The following is a 19,380-nucleotide window of genomic DNA, read 5'->3' on the forward strand; positions in this document are numbered from 1 at the left end:
CCCAGCTCAGAGACCACACCCAATCCCCCTCCCAGAGCCTTAGGCAGGTGTGGGGGGGTCAGGACTTGGACCCATTCTGGGCACCACCAAAAATTATACAAACCTGCCGCCCCTGAAAGGCAGCTAAATGCAATGCCCTAAACAGCCCAATACTGGTACAAATTTGCAAGGTGACTGATAAGATCATATGTTGTGCTTGTGTTTTTTCCAACTAAGTGGCAAATGAGAGTCAACACTGAAGCAAGAAACCCTTTGCCTTTCTTTCTGTGTGTGTGTGTGTGTCTTGTTTTGTTTTTCTATGAAACAGGATGAGATTTTAACAGTCACAACACCCCTGTCCATCTCAACCAGCTTCTTTTTTTTCTCTAAAGGACAATTACCACCCTCTTTAACACCATCTAAAAAACTGTCAGACAAAGTCTCCCCTCCCCCACCCCAAAGTCTCTCTTCAACTGAAGGGAAAAGGAACAAGATGTTAAAATGAAAGCCTTACTTAAAGCATTTGAAATGTAAAATTTTAACCTTTTATTAAAGATACAGAAGAAGGAAAAGTGGTTAATAGTGTTTAATGGTGTTTGCTACGGTAATAAGCAGGCTGAGATCTCTGTATCCTAAATCTTGTTTAAGGCTGTTTAATGTAGGACAGTGACAGGATCGTGTTAACACCTCTGACTCTTTGGGCCTCTTTATTCCATTCTAAATTAATACAACACCTCAAGGCTGGTTATGTGGGTGACACTGAAGGACATTCATGGGTCCCAATTATCCCTAAATTTAGCTCAGATAGATTAATGGCCTTTCCAGAAGTAAAACAGATTTAGTTCCATTATCATTGTAGAATAAAGGGCCTCTCTGTATCAGAGCAAGTCTAAAAGGAGAGAAGGATCAGTTCTGCACAATCGATCCATCGCACTTCACAGATGCTAGAAGATGAGATGTGTTGCACGATAGCAAAGTTGTTCAGCACCTTCCAGCAGCAGAGCTTGACACAAGGAGAACTTCTCACCAAAATCATATTGTCAGTAATCGTCAGTTAAATAGGCTTCCAGGTAATACCCTGGACTTTGCACAAAGAAAGAAACGTGTTCTTGGGCTAAAACAATATCAGTGTTTCCAGCACATTATAGAAGTCTGTCGTATTTACTTGCTTTTGAATTTACTGGTCTGTTGCCAACCCAGCTCTCCTTTCTATCAATCAGAGAGAGTTTTTTGTTGTTGTGTTTTGAAATGGAATTCTCTGCTTTAAATCCTTCCTGACTGAAAGCCAAATCCTGAGTGTGTCCTCAGTAACTGGGAGTTGAAGATGCTTAGAACCTCTGGGATTTGGCTACAGGTCCTCAATCAGGAACTCTTGACTCCTGATAATCCCACTCATTTCCATTCATTCAGGTGTGACAATTGGGAGTGTGCTACAAAGAATGAACTTCCTATCTACCAGTGCCACAGTAGGACTCCTTTTTATGCGTATCAAGCATTTACACAACATCAGTGACCTAGAGCACAAAGAGCAAAGAAAAGAGGGAGGCAAATTGGCTGTATGTATTGTATTGAGATTTCATGTGGCACCACAATGGAAATGAATTGTAATGTAGAAACTAATCAATGAGCCTTCTTGGGTTGTTTTTTTTTTAAATGGAATTAAAAATAAGGTTCTAACTGATGCATTTGGTGTTGTCCTCTTTACAAAATAACTGATTAGTGAGACCTGCCCAATCAACTAGGAATTCTATATTCAGGATCAGTTGTACCTCTTAAGAATACAATGCTCTGCCTGCCTTCTTGATTGGCCCACCCCAGTCGTGCGCAGACAAATGCCCACTAGTGATTCTGCTCACACAATGCTGGGCAAATGACCAATTGCTCTTATCATTCTGCAACTAACCGTTACTATTGATTCTTTTTCTCTTTTTATTTACGTTACCTCATTTTTCTTCTGTTCTTTGCTCTCCTGTTACTTTGTTAGCTACAGATTTGCCTTTCCTTGTCCTTTACAAGGGCAATGAACTTTAACAGAAAATTGTAAGTGAGTTTAGTGCTTATAAGGCCTTATTAAGTGGAGGGCAACAATAGCACTGTCTTGAACCAAGTATAATATAGGTTTGCATTGTTCAAGCTTCCTAACATCTCTGCCAGTGTCACTTCAGTATTGCTTGGCAAAATTCCTGTTGTTCTAGTCAATAGGCTCTTTTTATAGACTGCCAATAGTACCAAAATAATAATAATATAGTATTTAGCATGGATGAAGCATATTTACAGAGCTTTACAGATGTAATTATACCACCCTAAAACATAATTCAAATGTGAAGTATTTTTGCAAGTATCACCTGTGATCTAAACTATAATTTGAACCCACATGTGACAGGGTCAGATATTATGGCAATGGTGGTTAATATTTTGGCTATAGCAATTTCTAATATCACTTTTCCATGTAACGAATTGCTGCTGTTGGCCAAGGTATGTCACTAGACCACAAATAGGAGAAGCAGCGGTCTTCACAGTCAGAGTATGTCTGCACTGCCATTGAAGGTGTGACTTCAGCTAAAAACAATATGTATTTAAACTATCATCTTTAGCATGCTGGTAAAAATAGCAGTGAAGACATAGCAGGGTGAGCTATTCAAGCCCACCTAGACTCCTGGATATGTCTTTGCCTTCCTAGCTCATGCTGGGGTCTCTGTCACTGCATCTTCACTGCTATTTTCAGCTATGCTAGCTACATCAAAGCTAGCATGGGTATGCCTGTGAGCTGCAGACACAGCTCTGATTGCAGTGTAGACATACCAACTGATAGGAAGGACAGACACCGTAGCTTATGCAATCATGGATGTGCAGGTAGGTGTTCACAAGCCAACCTCTCTTAAGATGTGGCCCATGCTGCAGAAGATTTGAGAACCCTTTGACTAATAGAATATTTGAAAATCAAGAATGGTCATTCCCAAATGCTGCAAGCGGCTTTTAATCACTACAGATCTCAAACAATTAAAAACATTAAATTCTTAAAATTGTAGGTACAGGTAAACAGAAGTCTCTGCATATTCAAGTGCTGCATAAATATTTATCATATCAATGTAAAACCTTCCTTTAATAATAAATTTTCCCAGGGGTGAGTTGTTACTATGCAGAGGATCAGAGCTCAAACACTGAGTTGGCTTTTCCTTACTCCATGGGCTGGTAGCAGCTGGGTGTGCTGCAGAAGTGATGCTTACAGCACGAGGAACAATTTGTGTCTCAACCTTTGGCTTGGTTTGCAGAAAGACACACAATTCCAGAGGGATCTTTGTGGCTTTCCTTTGGATGATGGAGTGTGCTAGGAGATTTGAATGACATCTGGAAGACCTATAGTCTTAGTACTGTCAGGCTTCCTGGTGAGGATAAAGGAAAATGTCTTTTCGAGAAAGCATGATGTTAAATTGTTGGATGCTCTTTTGAACAAACCTTTTCTCCAGCAAAGGTATCGGACTAAAACTTGCATGAGTTTTTGGCTCCCCTCTCTGTAATTCTTCTTGACCCTGTCCTCACACCAGTGTTTAGACATTGCTGCTCCTGGCTGCTCTCCTTGACCTTGCTTAGACCTTATTATCTCTGAGTGGAGACTCCTTTCACATGGCTACAAAGGGCTGAGATCTATTTACTCTTTCTTTGGATTCTGTACAGTGGTCTCTTTTCCAACTCCACAGGCAACTGTGTATAGGTAGCTTTGGCATTATTTCTGGTTCTATCAATTGGCTCAGATCCAGATGCACTTTGAGAGTTTTTGAGACTGGTATTGGTTTTCCTAGAAAAGTATATTATAAGAAGACTTCTTGGTTGCTAATACATCTGTGTTTTCTATAGATTTACATTGTAATTGGAACCGCTTGTTATTAATATAGTGCAGATTTCTCATAGAATTCTGTTGAGATTAACCAACTCCGAAACAACCAACCCATTCACAGCACAAGATGTTTGTGAGTTTGCAGAAAGAAAAATCATGCACTGTTAAAAACATACTGACACAAGCAAGGAAATATACAGTTAATGAAGAAATGCATCTTCCAACATCTAGGCATAGGAGGTGAGTGAAAATATGGCTTTCTTACATTCCTCAATTGGACCCGGGTTTTGGTGGGCATATATTTCTCCCTCTCTCTAATTTCCTTCATTCTTGGTGTGGGTGGGTGGGTATGTGCGTACATACATCAGTACATTTGTTTTTTTCTGGTAATTTTGGTGTGTGATTTACTTCTAGTGTGGAGTAATTCTGAAAAGCCTTCTTTGTATTTGTTTCTGGGAGGAGTATAATTTGTCTGAGTCATTGATTAGTGATAACCACTTATTTAGAAGTTCTCTTAATTTTTAGTATGTCTGTTTTGAACGTCACTTTGTTTGTTTTTTTGTTTTTTTTGAAGATTTGCAATTGTACATGTTTCATGAATTTTCAGTATTGTTTCTTGCTTTGTAATATTTCTCTATTAAAAAGTCAAATAACAATGAAGAATAAAGTAATCTATATTATATGATGCCTGCATTCTCCAGAAAGCTACATCCTGGTTTAATATGTTGTCACAGATCATGCCAGGTTGTTACTGATGCATCTTTTCACATAACAAAAAACAGTACAGAATTTGATGTATGATATGGGGCAATAAATGAACAAAATGTCTTTTTTGAGCATTGATTCCTTGCTACCTATGATAATTTGCATTGTATGTTCAGCCCTTACATAACACCTTTAAAATATAGGTTAATAACACATACACCAGTGGAATTATAAAAGGGCCAACAACAGTTACAATCAGTTTGTCTAAAGTCTGAGCATTAGTCTTCGCATGAAAATGAACGTGCTTTGGGTCAAAAGTGGTTCCTGTGTCTGCTGTATTTCCCAGGAAGGTGGTTCTCTGTATAGCACACTGGCTGGGGTACATAGAAGATATGAGACTATTCATATGATACTATTCAAGTGATAGAGGCCTGTGCTTTTGGTGATGAAAGTCCCAGATTCAGTCCTCATTGACAGATGAGCCATATTTAGGGTTGTTACATCTGTACTATCTTGCTTGAATGTTGGATTGGCTGCTGAAGTTGAAGTGAGGATCCTTGACTCTGTGGTATTAGAAACAGGCCATCTCCAAAGGATTTGGTCTAAGGTAAAGACTTTTCTATTGTGTTGTTACAAAATCTCATGCTTTGCTGCTATCATTTAAAAATTCTCTCTCTATATCTATATATAGATGTATATAAATAATATTTAAAATTCCTATCTAATTTTTAATATAGGGCAGTTTTAAGCCCCTAACTTTCAGGATTGTTGAACAGCCTCCTGTGGAATATTTTAGCTACATTGTCAATTAAGCTAGCTAGTTTAGGGGACTTGAATTCATCAGCTCACAAAGGGCAGGCTTAGAAAATTGTATGCTGCAGAGTTGTGGTCCTTACTTTGGTTTAGTCATTAATCTAGCGCACACATAGGATCAGACCAAAATACATGCAGAAAAATAGCTACTATACTAGGGACTAGTTTTGTTAACATTCCCTTGATTTGACAGCTGGAGTAGATGAATGTCATTCCTGACCTTTTCAATGTTACAGCTTCTTCACTCTCCTATTCAGACTCCTGCAGCTGTGGTATAGAAGTGAACTTTAATAATCTTTCCCAACACATTACAAACAGTTATTGTTTAAAGTAGTATAAAATTTAAGAACCTTTCATTTCACTGCTGTTTAAACTATCAAGTAAATGTTAGCAATTAAAAATGGTGGGCATTTTCTGACTGCTTTGGTAGAATAATCCGATATTAGGTCTCCAGATTTCATTGTGATTTTATGACAACGGAAGAGAGCATACTGGCCAGACACCATAATTACTGCTGGAAGTTACTTTCCAAGTTCTCCTATTAGTAACTTTTATTTAATATTATGGGGTCAAATCCTGTGTTGATGTGAGGACTTCTACGGAAATTAATATAAGTAAGTCTATAAAAGCTGAATTCCGAATACATATATTTAAAATGATTGGACCAGATCTTTAGCTGCTGTAAATTGGTATTGCTTCATTGAAGTCAATGGAACGGTGTCAATTTACACCATCTGAGGATCTGGCCCTCTTCTAAAAGTAAATATGGTAAAGGAACTCACCCCTGTATGGGGATATATGATTTAGGGTGTGTTCAAGGTGACTGCACGGTCCTTGTGCGATGGAGAGGAGGCGGCCCCTCCTCTCAGATGGAGGGGAAGTGACAGGTGGAAGAGAAGAGGAGGACAGTTGAGGGATAGAGGCAGGCAGGGGGGAGCTTGAGACAGAGACAGATAATCTGGGATTAAATGGAGAGAAACATGGCAAGGGGAGGGGGGCAGCCAGAGGGATGGAGGGAAAGCAGGATTGAGTGGAGAGGCTGAGATTGGGCAGGACAGACTGACATGCAGGAGAGGGGCCCGTCAACTTAAAGCTGGCTGGTCAAGTCAGTCCGTGTCTGATGGATGTTCCTAAGCATCTGCACCTAGATGTTCCTGCGCATTGGATTCAATCATCTGTCATTGTTACGTGTTGTCCTGGAGACCCAGAACAGGAGAGTCCAAGCTCCCATGGGTCTGATCTAATGTGCACACCTGCAGACAAGTATCACTGGAATCAAGTCCATCTCTATAGGAAGTTGAGAGGTGCTTTGAGGCTCAAAGACTGACTTGGGCACTAGATAGAACCCAGTGAGAGATCTGGAAAAAGGGGAACCTTGAACTAAAAATAAATAAAAAAATCATGATAATTCATACAGAGATTCAGATTTTTTTTTAATTTAGAGGGTTATATTTAGTGAAATACACTTAGTAGTAACTTATAGTCAGTGTGTGTATTTAAATCTTTTTGTTATTATATATTCATATATTTAATATTATTGTAGGTAGGTGGAATCCAGTTCCATTTGTTCCAATTGAAATAACATCCCTGTTCTTCTGGGTGGGTTTGGGATTTTTTTTGTTTTGGACAACCAGTTGTATTATCTTGTCTATTATTAAACAACCTTTTATCACAGTGTAACACCCCTTCCCCTCTGCTTTCACCCACCAAGTACACTACACCACCACTGTGAGATACCATTGCTAAATCTTGGTCAGTGGTTTTGGGACAGGGTGACCCTCAGATGTTTTTCAAATTATAAAACAACAACCCTACTCTGAAGTCAGTTTACAATAAATTTAATAAATCAGACATTTAAAATAGCATTTAACATAATATGATCAAAAACATCGGTTCTGATCCGAGTTAAAAAAACAGCTAATTTTATTAGAGGAAAATATAATGTATCCACTGTACTATCATGGCAAAGCATTGGAATTTAAAACAATTACTCTGTATTATTTGTCATGTGTATCGTTTAAATAGTGAAAATAAAGAGCTGTCTAAAGGGAGGTATTGGAGCCTTTCCAAGGAAGTTTCAGTATGGTATAGTCATTTTGAGCCTTCTGGACTGGAGATAAAAGTGCAGTGAAGATGACTCACCCCAGCAAATGGTTTGTCAGAAAACTATGTAACTGATTTCCTTAGCTTCAGAGCATGCATGGAAACTGTAAATCCAAAAGGTGTCAATTTACTGTTCAAATGCAGCTTCTCACTGCTTTGCTGGAACCAGTGACACTGTGACAGGTAGGGCTGTTTCTGGAAATGCAGATTGCTTCCTAATACAAGCTTGGAAAAAGGGGGAAATAATTTATAATTATTTGCATTGCAACAGCAGGTAGGTGCTGCGGTAACGGACCGGGACCCCATTGTGCTAGGTGCTGTACAATTGCAGAGCAAAGAGAGAGACCCTGCCCCAAACTGTTTCAGTCCAGCTGGGTTTGTCCTCAAACTATGAATGGGCTACTTTTATGCAACCAGTGTCTAGTTAACAGAATATAGAAGAATCTTAGTGCTAATTTTGACTGATAACTGGAAGATTGGTTGTGAATGCTGAATTTGGGGAACTAGAGACTATGTAGAGCTGGTGAAAATTTCTGAATGTTTCCCTTTGTAGATGAAAATCTTCACTGAAATTTTGATTGAAATAAGTGGATGACATTTTTGTGAAAATGTTCAGAGATGATGATCTCTTGTTTACTGACCAGCTCAAAGAGTGACTGAACAAACATGAATAAGAAACCAATGATGATGATCTATTTGTGTAACCAATTGCTGATTAGTTGTAGTTACTTTCTAATGTGCTAGTAAATGTACTGTATATTTTCTAACAATAACTCACTCAGCCTCTGCTGGTAAGTCAGCTGCTGAGATTGTCAGTTTTGATGTGAATTGAATATTAGGAAACAGCAGGTTAGAAAAGATCTAAAGATGGATGAGAGGCAATGTATTTTAGAAGGGGGGATAAATAATTTACAGCATTTTTGCTCCTGGAATACTAGCCACTAAAAGCATTATCTACAATGAGGGGTATATATAATTTCTAGCATCTGTTTTATACTAGGTCTGTCACCACAGCATAAAGGCTGTTCTGATGGGACAACAGTGGGAATGTCAAGTGTTTCTCTCCTACAGTGTTCTTCACAGTGTTCATTCATACCAGGTGAAGTTTTTTCTGTGTGGACTTTGTCCAGTCTGCTCTTCTTGTAAATATGGCCATTGTTGTATGTTTATATGTAAGAAAAGAAAATACATAGGCCAGGTTGTGGCTTTTAAGTAACAGCACTGAGTAGGTAGGTGTTGTGGAGCCACGCTGCTCAAGGAGGAGGACAAGAGATTGTGTCCTTGCAAGATCACACCCTGGCCACAAGTGAGGGTCATAAGCCAACAAGAAGGTGGAAAGGTGAGAGGAAGGACAAAGACGACAATGATTGGAATGGGTTACCTAGTGAGGTGGTGGAATCTCCTTTCTTAGGCCTGGTCTACACTAAGAAGGGGGGTCGAACTAGGGTACGCAAATTCAGCTATGTGAATAGCGTAGCTGAATTCGAAGTACCCTAGTTCGACCTACTCACCCGTCCAGACACGGCGGGGTCGAACTCTGCGGCTCCCCCGTCGACTCCGCCACCGCTGTTTGCAGTGATGGAGTACCGGAGTCGACCGCAGCGCTTCCGGAGTTCGAACTATCGCGTCTAGATCAGACGCGATAGTTTGAACTCCGAGAAGTCGAACTCACCGCGTCGACCCGGAAGGTAAGTGTAAACCTACCCTTAGAGGTTTTTAAGGTCAGGTTTGATGAAGCCCTGGCTGGGATGATTTAGTTGGGAATTGGTCCTGCTTGGAGCAGGGGGTTGGACTAGATGACCTCCTGAGGTCCCTTCCAAACCTGATAGTCTATGATTGGATCATGTGATTACTCAGCAAGGCATAGGTATGTTAAAATTAGTTTAATTTTCTCTCACTTGTGGGAGATATGGCAGAAGTTTTAAGGAGGAATTTTAATAAAGAGAAGTAAGTGGCCAGGAGAACTTGTTTGGGGAAGGCATATCATGAGCTGGGGAATGCACAGAAGAATGTAGGGGAAACAAGAGATGGCTGTTAATGGGTATTATGGATGGCATCACTGGTGCAGAGGAGGGAATGGTGGGGTGAACATGAAAGGAGACAGAAATGGAGATGCCACATACTAGTATTTTTGTTCCTTGAGTGAATGACTTACAAAACTAACCAACAAAGCAGGGTACCTAGATTGTGAATTGCATCTATTACAATCAGCATTATCATTTAAAATTTGCTTTCAATTAACATTTAAGCATTTGGGCTCAATATTTGCTTTTCACAAAACTAGTGCATTTGCATGTTTGTCAGAAAGGTTAAGAATATGATCAAATGGAAATTTGCTTTAGAATGTGACTAGATAGTCAGGGGAAACTTTTTTTGCCACTGTTTATTGGCCCTGCATTATCTGTTTAGGAAATATGTGAGTGAGCTAATGTCCAGTTAGATGTAAATCACTGCAGCCAATAACTATCTTTGAATTGCTGTGTGGAAAGAACAGTAAGACCAAGCTTGTGAAATGGAGAAACAAATCATCACTGATGTATCTCCACTGATACCAGGAATAATTTATGTAGCCCAGTGGCTATCTCAGACTTGACTGCAGTAATTACAGTAGAGCTCAACAATAACAACCCCCCTGCCCCTCCTCTCATTACTCACAACCTGATCCAGATGGGAATTCTCGTAAAGTTCAGTTTAAATTAGCTGCTTTTTAATATATTCTTATAATCATTTGGAAGGCTCATTTCAAAGATATCACATAGCTAACAGGGTGGGAGCCCTTCTGAGAGTTCAAATAGCTCAGAGAGATTAACTCACTAAATAACTGCACATCACTCACCAGCTGACTTTCTTGAAGAATGTTTATGGCATCGAGGAAGAATCTTCCTTTGAAAATGCTCCTGTTCTTTAGACCATTTGCAGCTGTATATTTTATATACCGGTATCTTTTTTTAAATTGTTGAATATCTGTATATTGTTGCGATTTCCTTCTGAGAGGATTTTAAGGCCCTTTTGTTATTACAAAAATGAATTGGAGTGATAAGAAAAATTATTTTCTATCCACATACAGGATATTCAGATACCTGTGGCCAGAGCTGGTGGGTGGTGTTTGATTTTTTTGGGCGGGGGGGAGTTGGTGTGACCTACACCATTACCTACCTATCATAAGGTGGGATGGCCTTTTCAGGGAGTTGGGCTTAACTCCACTTATGACTAATTAGCTACCTCCTACATGATGGATTTATTTTTTTGATACTCTCATAACCATTACATCATAAAGGCACTGACAACATACACAAGGTTCCCTATAGCTGAACTTGAGAGAAATTAATCCCAGCGCAGATGCTTACAGACCAGCTGCCAAACCAAAACATTCTGAAATATAGACAACCATAGGAGATAACTTAGAATCAGCACAGCTACCACCAATGCTAAACCTGCATCATGATGTAAAAGGGCAAGATGGGGGGCAGGATTTGATGCCACAAATAGCCTGCAGGTCACCTGGGCTTCAGATAAAAGACCAGCAAGGAACTCGGGTTGGGGAGAGACGCCTGTTGGGAACATGCAGGAGTCTGACTCAGGAAAAACACCTGGGAAACAGCCACGGAGCACGATCTCTTTTATCTGTTTGATTTATGTTGAATTGTTTTGGTTTTGAGGAATCCCTGAAGAAAGGGAGTGAAATTCTGCTACTGTCGGGAACTTTATTTGATACACCAGCCAGCGAATTGGCCCTCTGGCTTATGTTACCTGTAATGAGCCGCCTTTTTCCCCCCAATACATTCCCCAAAAGGTAGGGTGACCAGATGTCCCGATTTTATAGGGACAGTCCCGATTTTTGGGTCTTTTTCGTATACAGGCTCCTATTACCCCCTACCCAATTTTTCACATTTGCTGTCTGGTCTTTTTAAAAGAGATACCTCCTGCAGTTCCTGAGAAGGATGAATAGCTGCTGCTGTAATGCCATATGCAGGCGCAAGCACTGCCTTACGGAGACAGTCTGAAAATGACATTAGGGTGCCCCATTTTCAAACAAAGGTGTCTAAAAGCCAGCACTGAGACACTCAAAATAGGCACATTCCTTCAGTGTGATGCACCTGAACAATTAAATGAAGGATCTGCCTATCCATTTGTACATCTGTACATCTATTTGCTGAAGGCACAGAACAGTGGTTATTAGATACTATGTTCTAAAATAGCTTCACTGAGGAGGTGTCCAATTGAAAATGTTGTTGTTCCTTATAATTGATGCTTTACACACATTTTTCTCATACAAAGTTTTCTTAAAGGTCTTGCCCTCTGTGGGATTGTGTTTAAAGAGTTCTCTTGGAGGGTTGACTGCCAACCATTAAAGACTGCTCTGATTTAAAGGATGCCCTGTGAAAAAATTCTTCAGATACCACCGGGGTCTCATGCTTCTCATTTTTTGTGCTGAGCAGAGCTGGTCAAATTTTTTCAAGTTTCATAATGTTGATTGAAAAGAATAATCAGTTTTTAATTTTGATTGAAAAAAGTGGGGAGAAAATATTGACACATTTTCATCCTTAAGGAAAACATCTGAAGCTCTTTCCTCAATTAAAATAAGTCGTTTCTAGATTATTTAACTATTTTAACTAAACTATCTGAAAATACGTTTATATATATAAAAATATAAATAAAAGCACCGTCATATGGCTTGTTTAGTCAAATTGTTAGACATACTCAGTGACCTACTGAATAGAAGGCTAACTACACTCCCAAATTCAGTGTAACAATTACATGAGGCCCTGAACTTTTTAAATATTGGCTTCCAGTTTGTTGTTCTACTTTCTTGCTGTTACAGCAAATCCCTGCAGTCTTGAGATACAATAACAGCAATGCAATGGCAGAAGTCCCTAGTGGATAATGAACAATACATCCTTGAGATCTGGGCCCATTCAAAGGAGGTCCAACATTTGGTCAATCAAACTAGAAAGCAGAGGCGCAGTAAAGGCGTGCTTCAGTGCTGATTGTTCCTGGCTGTAGGTTTGCTTTTACAACACCACAGTGAAATGGGGCCAGAAACCATCCCCATCCACAACTGTGTCTAATATCACCTATGCCAGATCATACTGTACCCCAAGAGAAAAATAACATGAGCAGAACCTCATGGTTACTTGCTGCCCGTTAGCTGCTTGCTGCTGCAAAGAAAATCAGGAGGAGCCAGAAAGAGGAAAGGTCCCATGCATGCTGGATACCTTCCCATTTCTGACACCCCCAGGTAACATCCATGTTTCAGGATAGCGCGGAGTGGATAACAGGTTAGGGTAACTGGATGATACTCGTATGTCAGTGATTCAGTCACATGACTGAATCATACAGAACATGCGGCCTTCAGGGAGAGGGACGGGAGTGTGGGCTGTGTGAGCCTGTGGGGCAGAGGGGAGGAAGCAGGGGGTGCATCACAACACTTACTCCAAAGAGTGAGTTATAAAAAGTGGTATGATGCTGGCTAGTGAGAGGAAGACAGTCCTGGCAGGGTCCTGGGAACAGAGTAAAGAGTAGGAAGAAAATCAGCCTATCTGAGAACGGAAAAATCCACTTTGGGGGGGGGGCAAAGGTAATAGGGAGGGCCAGGGCTGGGATCAAGTGTCAGATATCAGATATTGGATTCTGTTGAGATCAGTGACAAGATTTATTGATCTTGATTAATATTTACTTTGAGGGACTCTGTCTTGTGTTGAACTAAAACAGAAGTCAATGTGTGCTGGTATCTGCAGTCTATTACAGAAATTAATAATGACGGATTTAACAATATTCTTCTGATACTGGTAGAAAGTAAAGTATGCCATACAGTAGGTAGTGGATCTTAATCTACCAATTTGAGCACTTTCATACCGAGGCATATTGCATTATGTGTGCTCTAGAGATGAAGAGAGTAACATAGCTTAGGTTAGTGGCATAACCAATTGATTAAATAGTGCTTTGATGTGAAGAATTGCACCAGTTATTGATCTTTGAGGTCATATTATAGTTGAAGTCTAGGACTGATTAATCAAATGGTCATTTTTAGCCAAGCAACTTTTGAATCCTGGGTCTTATAATTGCTTCAGACTCCTGTTATTGATCTCCCATGTCAAAATAATTGAACTTTATGGCTGACCACTGATACTTCTTAAGACCACATAATTACTCCCAATCAACCATGAGCCAATAGAAGCTGAGTATGTGCAATTCCTTGGAATATCCTGTATATAAATATTCTTCCAAATGAGCACAAGTCCTACAATGTGGCAGCCTATTCTGTAGTACACATGCACAGTCCTAAGTTTAAAGATAACTACATCACACAATATTTAATTCTAGACAGATACATTTTTATTTTAGCTCCTCCTATAAAGCATGTTTGGTTATCATCTTAGTCACCAATCCTGCAACTTGTTCCCACACAACTTGTTCATTCTGTGCCTTGACTTCCACTTAAGGGCAGCAGTATGTAAACGTGGCAGGACTGCGGGCCTTGTTTTGTAATATACATTTGTTTGACCCAAGAAGACTAATGATGATGTTTCATAATGCTGTGACTGCCTACGAGAATGGATTGATTATATGTGCTTTAATACCCAACTACTGCCAAAATTCTTCTCTCCTGTTCTTGCAGGAGAGAAAAACATTGCTCTATGCCATCATCCCCTCCTTCATTAGGTTTATTATCATGAATAATATGTTTGTCTTGTTTACACGAATAAAACATTGTCATCTCCATAGGTGTGCTCATACTTGTTCTCTCCATCTGAGTGGGCCCTGAGAGAAGCTACCCTAGTATCAAAATGCATGGGCAATCTCTTCTTCAAAAAGCTCATGCTCTCTGGCCTCACATAAAATCCCAAGCCTTTGTACTGGAGGAGGCTGAAAAATAAACAAGTCAAATTCTTGGTCCCAAAGAATGTTTCTGCTACTTCTCTTTTTTAAAAACTCCCTGGCAATCTGAAACATAAGCAAGTGGTGTTTTGTAGAATGAGTTCAACAAGTCAAGAATCTTCACATCCTTTCCCCATTGTTGATAGAAAATAAGATCTCTGTATATAGATGGCAGGGTACTTCTGTGATAAATGTCCTAAATGTAGGTAATGAAAACTTCATGATGCCTTGTTGACAGCTTTTGTTGTCAAATTCATATATCAAACCCTACTTGAAAAAGTACATTGGCTTTACTGGATCATGTTTGCCAGACAGTCACTCTGCTGCTACTAGTGCTTTTATTCGCTGCATTTTTTACTAATATACTATTTTAGTAATTTTTCTTTTCTTCAGGAGGAGGGAGACTTTAAACAGCTGGTGTAATTTGTACTTGATTTTAATAGCTACATTAATATCCAGGCAATGTAGGGACTGTAAATCCATTATGCCTTTTGCAGCTTTTTCCACTCTTCTTTTTGAATATCTCCCAAACACATTTCTGCAGGACCCTTTATAAGAGACCTCCACAAAAGGAAGCTTCCTTTGAGACCTGGGTATCAGCAAAGCTCTTCCTAATCTTAAGAAGGCTGTGGCAGAGGAAACTCCCTATAATTACTAATGCTCAGCTGTCTTTATGGCCAAACCATATTTCCCAGATGTCATATCAGACAGGTCAGCTCCTCCTTCCAGACTTTTGTTTTTCCTTATCACCATGGTTCTCTTTCAAGTTTGTGATTGTCAGCCATGGATTTTTCTATACCAATCTCTTTGCTCAGTTTCAACCCTACAACCACCATCTCCAGCAGAGACCAAGGCTAAGATTCCATATGTGACATTGCATAGTAAGAACACCCAACCACTGCTTTTCCTAAAGGATAACTACAGAGGTTATAATGTAGCTAAAGTAATATTTACTAATTAAGAATTTTATACATTAAAAAAATCCAAACAGTTTTTAGAAGTACTGACCTCTTCCAAAATGTCCACAACACTGATTTGTACACCACAGTGAGGGCTGCCATTTTCCTGATATTTCCTAAGAGGAGGTATGGTCAATGGATTTATCCTGTCTCCTTAAACAGGGGCTGCTGTGAACAATGTCTTCTCCAAAGTTATATGGAGCTTGATCAGCAAAGGAAGGGGGACTGGCTGTCTTTTTGTGCTGTTTTCTCCATTTTTGTCTCTCAGGGAGCTTCTCTAACCTTCCTCTTCTCCCATTTTCCAGAGGTCTGGCCAATATCAGAGCCCACCAGCCAATGGATCTCTGTTTTTAATCCCCATTTTTAGAGGGATGAGGCCAATATGCCACCCAATATGTGGACAGTGGGTTGTAGTTTGGCCTCAGGCCTCTGTGCATGTGTAAGTCTTCCAGCTCTGGTGCCCCTCCCTCATGACTGTCATGGTGACCCTGTTGCTCCATGGAGGAGAGGGGTCCTCAGAATGTGTCCTATTCTTCTGGCTTTGCTTCCTGCCTCTACTCCTCAGTGTGGAGGCTTGTAGCACCAAATCAGCGGAAGGACAGCTTATTGCAGGCTCACAGCAAACTGCTGAACAGAGACCTATTCAAGCACATCCTATTCTTCAACCAAGCTTCCCTGTGGTTTTGCAGGCTGCTCAGTGACACATTCTAGCAACCCCTTAGTCAGCAGCATTCTATGTGGCCATGGTCTGGTGATATGAATAGCTCCTGTTTTGAGAATTTCTGCAGCAGGCATAGATACTTACCCTTTATGAGAATATTTTCAGTCTTCCAATGATTTACCTGGATTCTAACCCCACTGCTCCTGTGGAGTGCTACTTTGCAGAAGAGTCACAACCATGAAATCCTAGATGGCAATGGATTTTGTATGATATGGTTTCCTGCATGTTGTACAATTGTCTGTACATTACAGTTTAATTTTATATGTGATCTTGCTTATAAAAAGAATGTGGGAAAATAACAATTGTGTTTATATATCATGTTTAATCTGAGGATCCCAAAGCACCTTTTCAAACACTAAATTTCACAATAGACCTCTGAAGTGTCCACTTATTATAATCATTCCACTGTTGGGTAAACTAAAGAACAAAGAGGCTAAGGATCTGATCTAAAGAGTATTGAATTCAGTGGCCTACATTTTCAAAAGTAATGGTTTTAGGTGCCTCAGATTTAGGGTGTCCAACCTGAGACACCTTACAGATGATTTCATGAAAGTGCTGAGAACCCAGCTCATGAAAATCAGTTTCTTTGGGTAACTCAAGTTGGGCATCAAAAAATGGAGGCATCTAAATCACTAGTCACTCTTGAAAATTTAGGCCATTTATGCCCTAAGTGATAGACTAGCCAGTGCATGACTTTTGGTCAATGCAACAATCCCTTACTAGTAACATTTTAGGACTTGAGTTTTCAAAAATGCTGATGAGCCAAAACACCATGAAAAGTCCATGGGAGCTGTGGGTATTCATCGCCTCTTAAAATACACCCTTTACATTTTTTAATTCTACCATTTAACTTAAAATTTGGCCAACCCCTCGCCACCTGCCCCCTTAGAAACTAAATGAAGTTATACTGACTTTGATTAACTAATTGATAGCCATTGGTGTGGACAGAATGCACATCTACACATCTAATTTTGTGCAGTTTGAAATGGTTGACACATTGCAACTTGGAAATCCAGACAAATATACAAGGTGCTGATGTTACTTAAAATGCTTGTAAAAATAGCTGGTAGACATGTTCGGTACATATTTTTGTTATGAAGATACTGTGGCTGCTCCAAAACTGTGTTTTATTCCAACATACTAAAAGGCACCAGATTTTCTTTTTCTTCTTTCCTTTCTTTCTTTTGCAGCCTCTTACAATTTTATTACTTTTAATTAATACTTATATTTAGGTGTGTTTCAGAAGAACATGCCGATGAAATTGCTAAAACTTTATCCTTTTGATATTCCCTTGATTAAAATGTTTAAATAATTTGTTCTCCCTTTTTTTCTATTCAGAAAAAGACATCTGAGCCACTAATTTGTTTGCCTTCTTTGAGGCTATTCAAATGTAAAAGAGAGGAGTTAGTGGCCTCTGGCAAATGGGGGCTGTAATAGAGATACTGACAGACTTATTTATAGTTTGGTGAGGCTATCAGGCACTGCAAATAACACATTTTACTCAAAGTTACATTGACTTCTTTAAGTAATAGCTATAGCTAAAAAGCTTTTTAAAGCATATATTAACACAGTTCATGTGTAGATGGGTTTATGTTAGTCCTAGCCAGGATACCATGCCAGTGATTGCCCAGATATTATTCTGCTTTACTTCAAAGACAAAATTGTTTTATCTAATCGTCTGCCTTAATCACTTTAAACATACTGACAAGCACAGTTGACCAATTAATAGCGCTTATGCTCTTCTTATATCATTTGTTATCCATGATGCTCTTCCTTCTTATAATTGCCTTTCCATTTTTCATGACTCAAAAATGGAGGCTATACATAATGAATACAAATAGCAAATTGATTAAATGTAATGTACATTATAATGCTAGCTAGATTTTTGCTTGTTGTTAATTATAGAGATCTGGCAAATTCTCATGAAAACACTCATGTCATAGAGCAATTTAGATCTAACAGCTATAGCAGTACAGCTGACCTTCTTCCTTTACATATGTGCTTTGCCACAGAAAATAGGAAGGACAACATTGTCAAAAGTGGCCACAGATTTGCGGTTTCTTGGGTTTTGTGTGCTAATTGGAGACACCATCAGAACATGGTGAGCACCCACTAATGAACTCACTCCTCAGCAGCTCTGAAAATCAGGCTCAACACTGAAAATTTGCCTGTAATTTCCCATAGGTCCTGCTTGAGCCAGGAAATCCAAATGAGTTGACAGACCTTTTCAGTGAGATGGTGTGGGTGCAAAGGGGTGTCTGCTCATTTGGAATCCACATCTCTTTTCAGGAAGGGGCCTTTGTAGGTACTAGGAACATTAACTGGGGAGCTGACCCTGTAAATATGTAGGGATTTTTATTTGGGTATATTGAGACAGAAGTAACTTACTTCATATCATGCAGTGAATCAGTGGTAGAGCATGGATAGCCCTCAGCCATTCCTTCCAGCAATCCTCAGCTGGGGTAAATTTTCATAGCTGTCTTGACTTCAGTGCCAATTTTCATCAACTCAGAGTCTGTTCACCCACTGGAACACAACTACCTGATAAATACAAAATAGTTTATTTTCTTTCCATTTAAATGTTATAGTATAGACAATAAGCATCAGTATTACTAGCCTCAATTTAGAAAGTTAACTGACAAGCCCCATTAATTCCTCATATTTCTGCTTTCAAAAATAAAAATAAGATTACTATGGGCATTATTTAAAACAAGATTTTGATCAAAAACCTTTGAAGAACTAGATGAAAATGTGCTGCTGTTTTTTCTCATCTCAAGATGAGGAGAATCTTTGAAGTAATTGTTAGCCTGAAATGATGGACTTTAATCTGTATGAACTTGCATATTGAGAAGTCATGAAAAAGACGACAGTTCAAACCTGCCTCTTATCAACAATAGAAATAAGCTTTCCCCACAATCTGAAGAAATAATCTTGAACAGCTTTTCAGGCTTTAAAAGCAGTCTGATTGCTGATTGGGAAGAGGTGTCTCTTTCTCTCTCACCTGTAGCAGTCTTCAAGGGGAAAATGCAGAGCTTTTTGTGCCACTTTAAAAATTTGTATGGACTCATTTCAGATGATTTTGTGGTCCCTTCTCGCCTTAAACGCTATGACTCTATTCTAAATTGTTTGGGGTAGGGGCTGTCATTTACTATATATTTGTAGACCACCTAACACAATGGAAACCTGACTTGATTGGTCTCTAGGGACTACCCCACTATAAATGTTAAACAACAACATAATGGTTTGGATGTGTAATTTCAAGGTAATAACAAGTGGGAGTTAAATGTAATTACAATGGACAACTAGTCCTCTGTTATCACCGGTAATGTATTTACCTGCTGGTCTGGATGGGCTAAGGCCCAGATAAACAATAAACAAAGGACAAT

At 39.4% G+C, this 19,380-nt stretch overlaps 1 long non-coding RNA gene across 1 annotated transcript in view; it reads right to left on the minus strand.

Annotated features, from left to right (window-relative positions):
• The window catches only part of LOC120384690, a 94,326-nt gene that overhangs the window by 44,858 nt on the left and 30,088 nt on the right, over positions 1–19,380 (minus strand). Inside the window, exon 2 of the long non-coding RNA XR_005589026.1 lies at positions 18,383–18,535. This is a non-coding gene — a long non-coding RNA (uncharacterized LOC120384690). The remainder of the gene's footprint in view (positions 1–18,382; positions 18,536–19,380) is intronic.

Source organism: Mauremys reevesii, linkage group 16 (assembly GCF_016161935.1).
Source record: "Mauremys reevesii isolate NIE-2019 linkage group 16, ASM1616193v1, whole genome shotgun sequence".
Taxonomy (NCBI): Eukaryota; Metazoa; Chordata; order Testudines; family Geoemydidae; genus Mauremys; species Mauremys reevesii.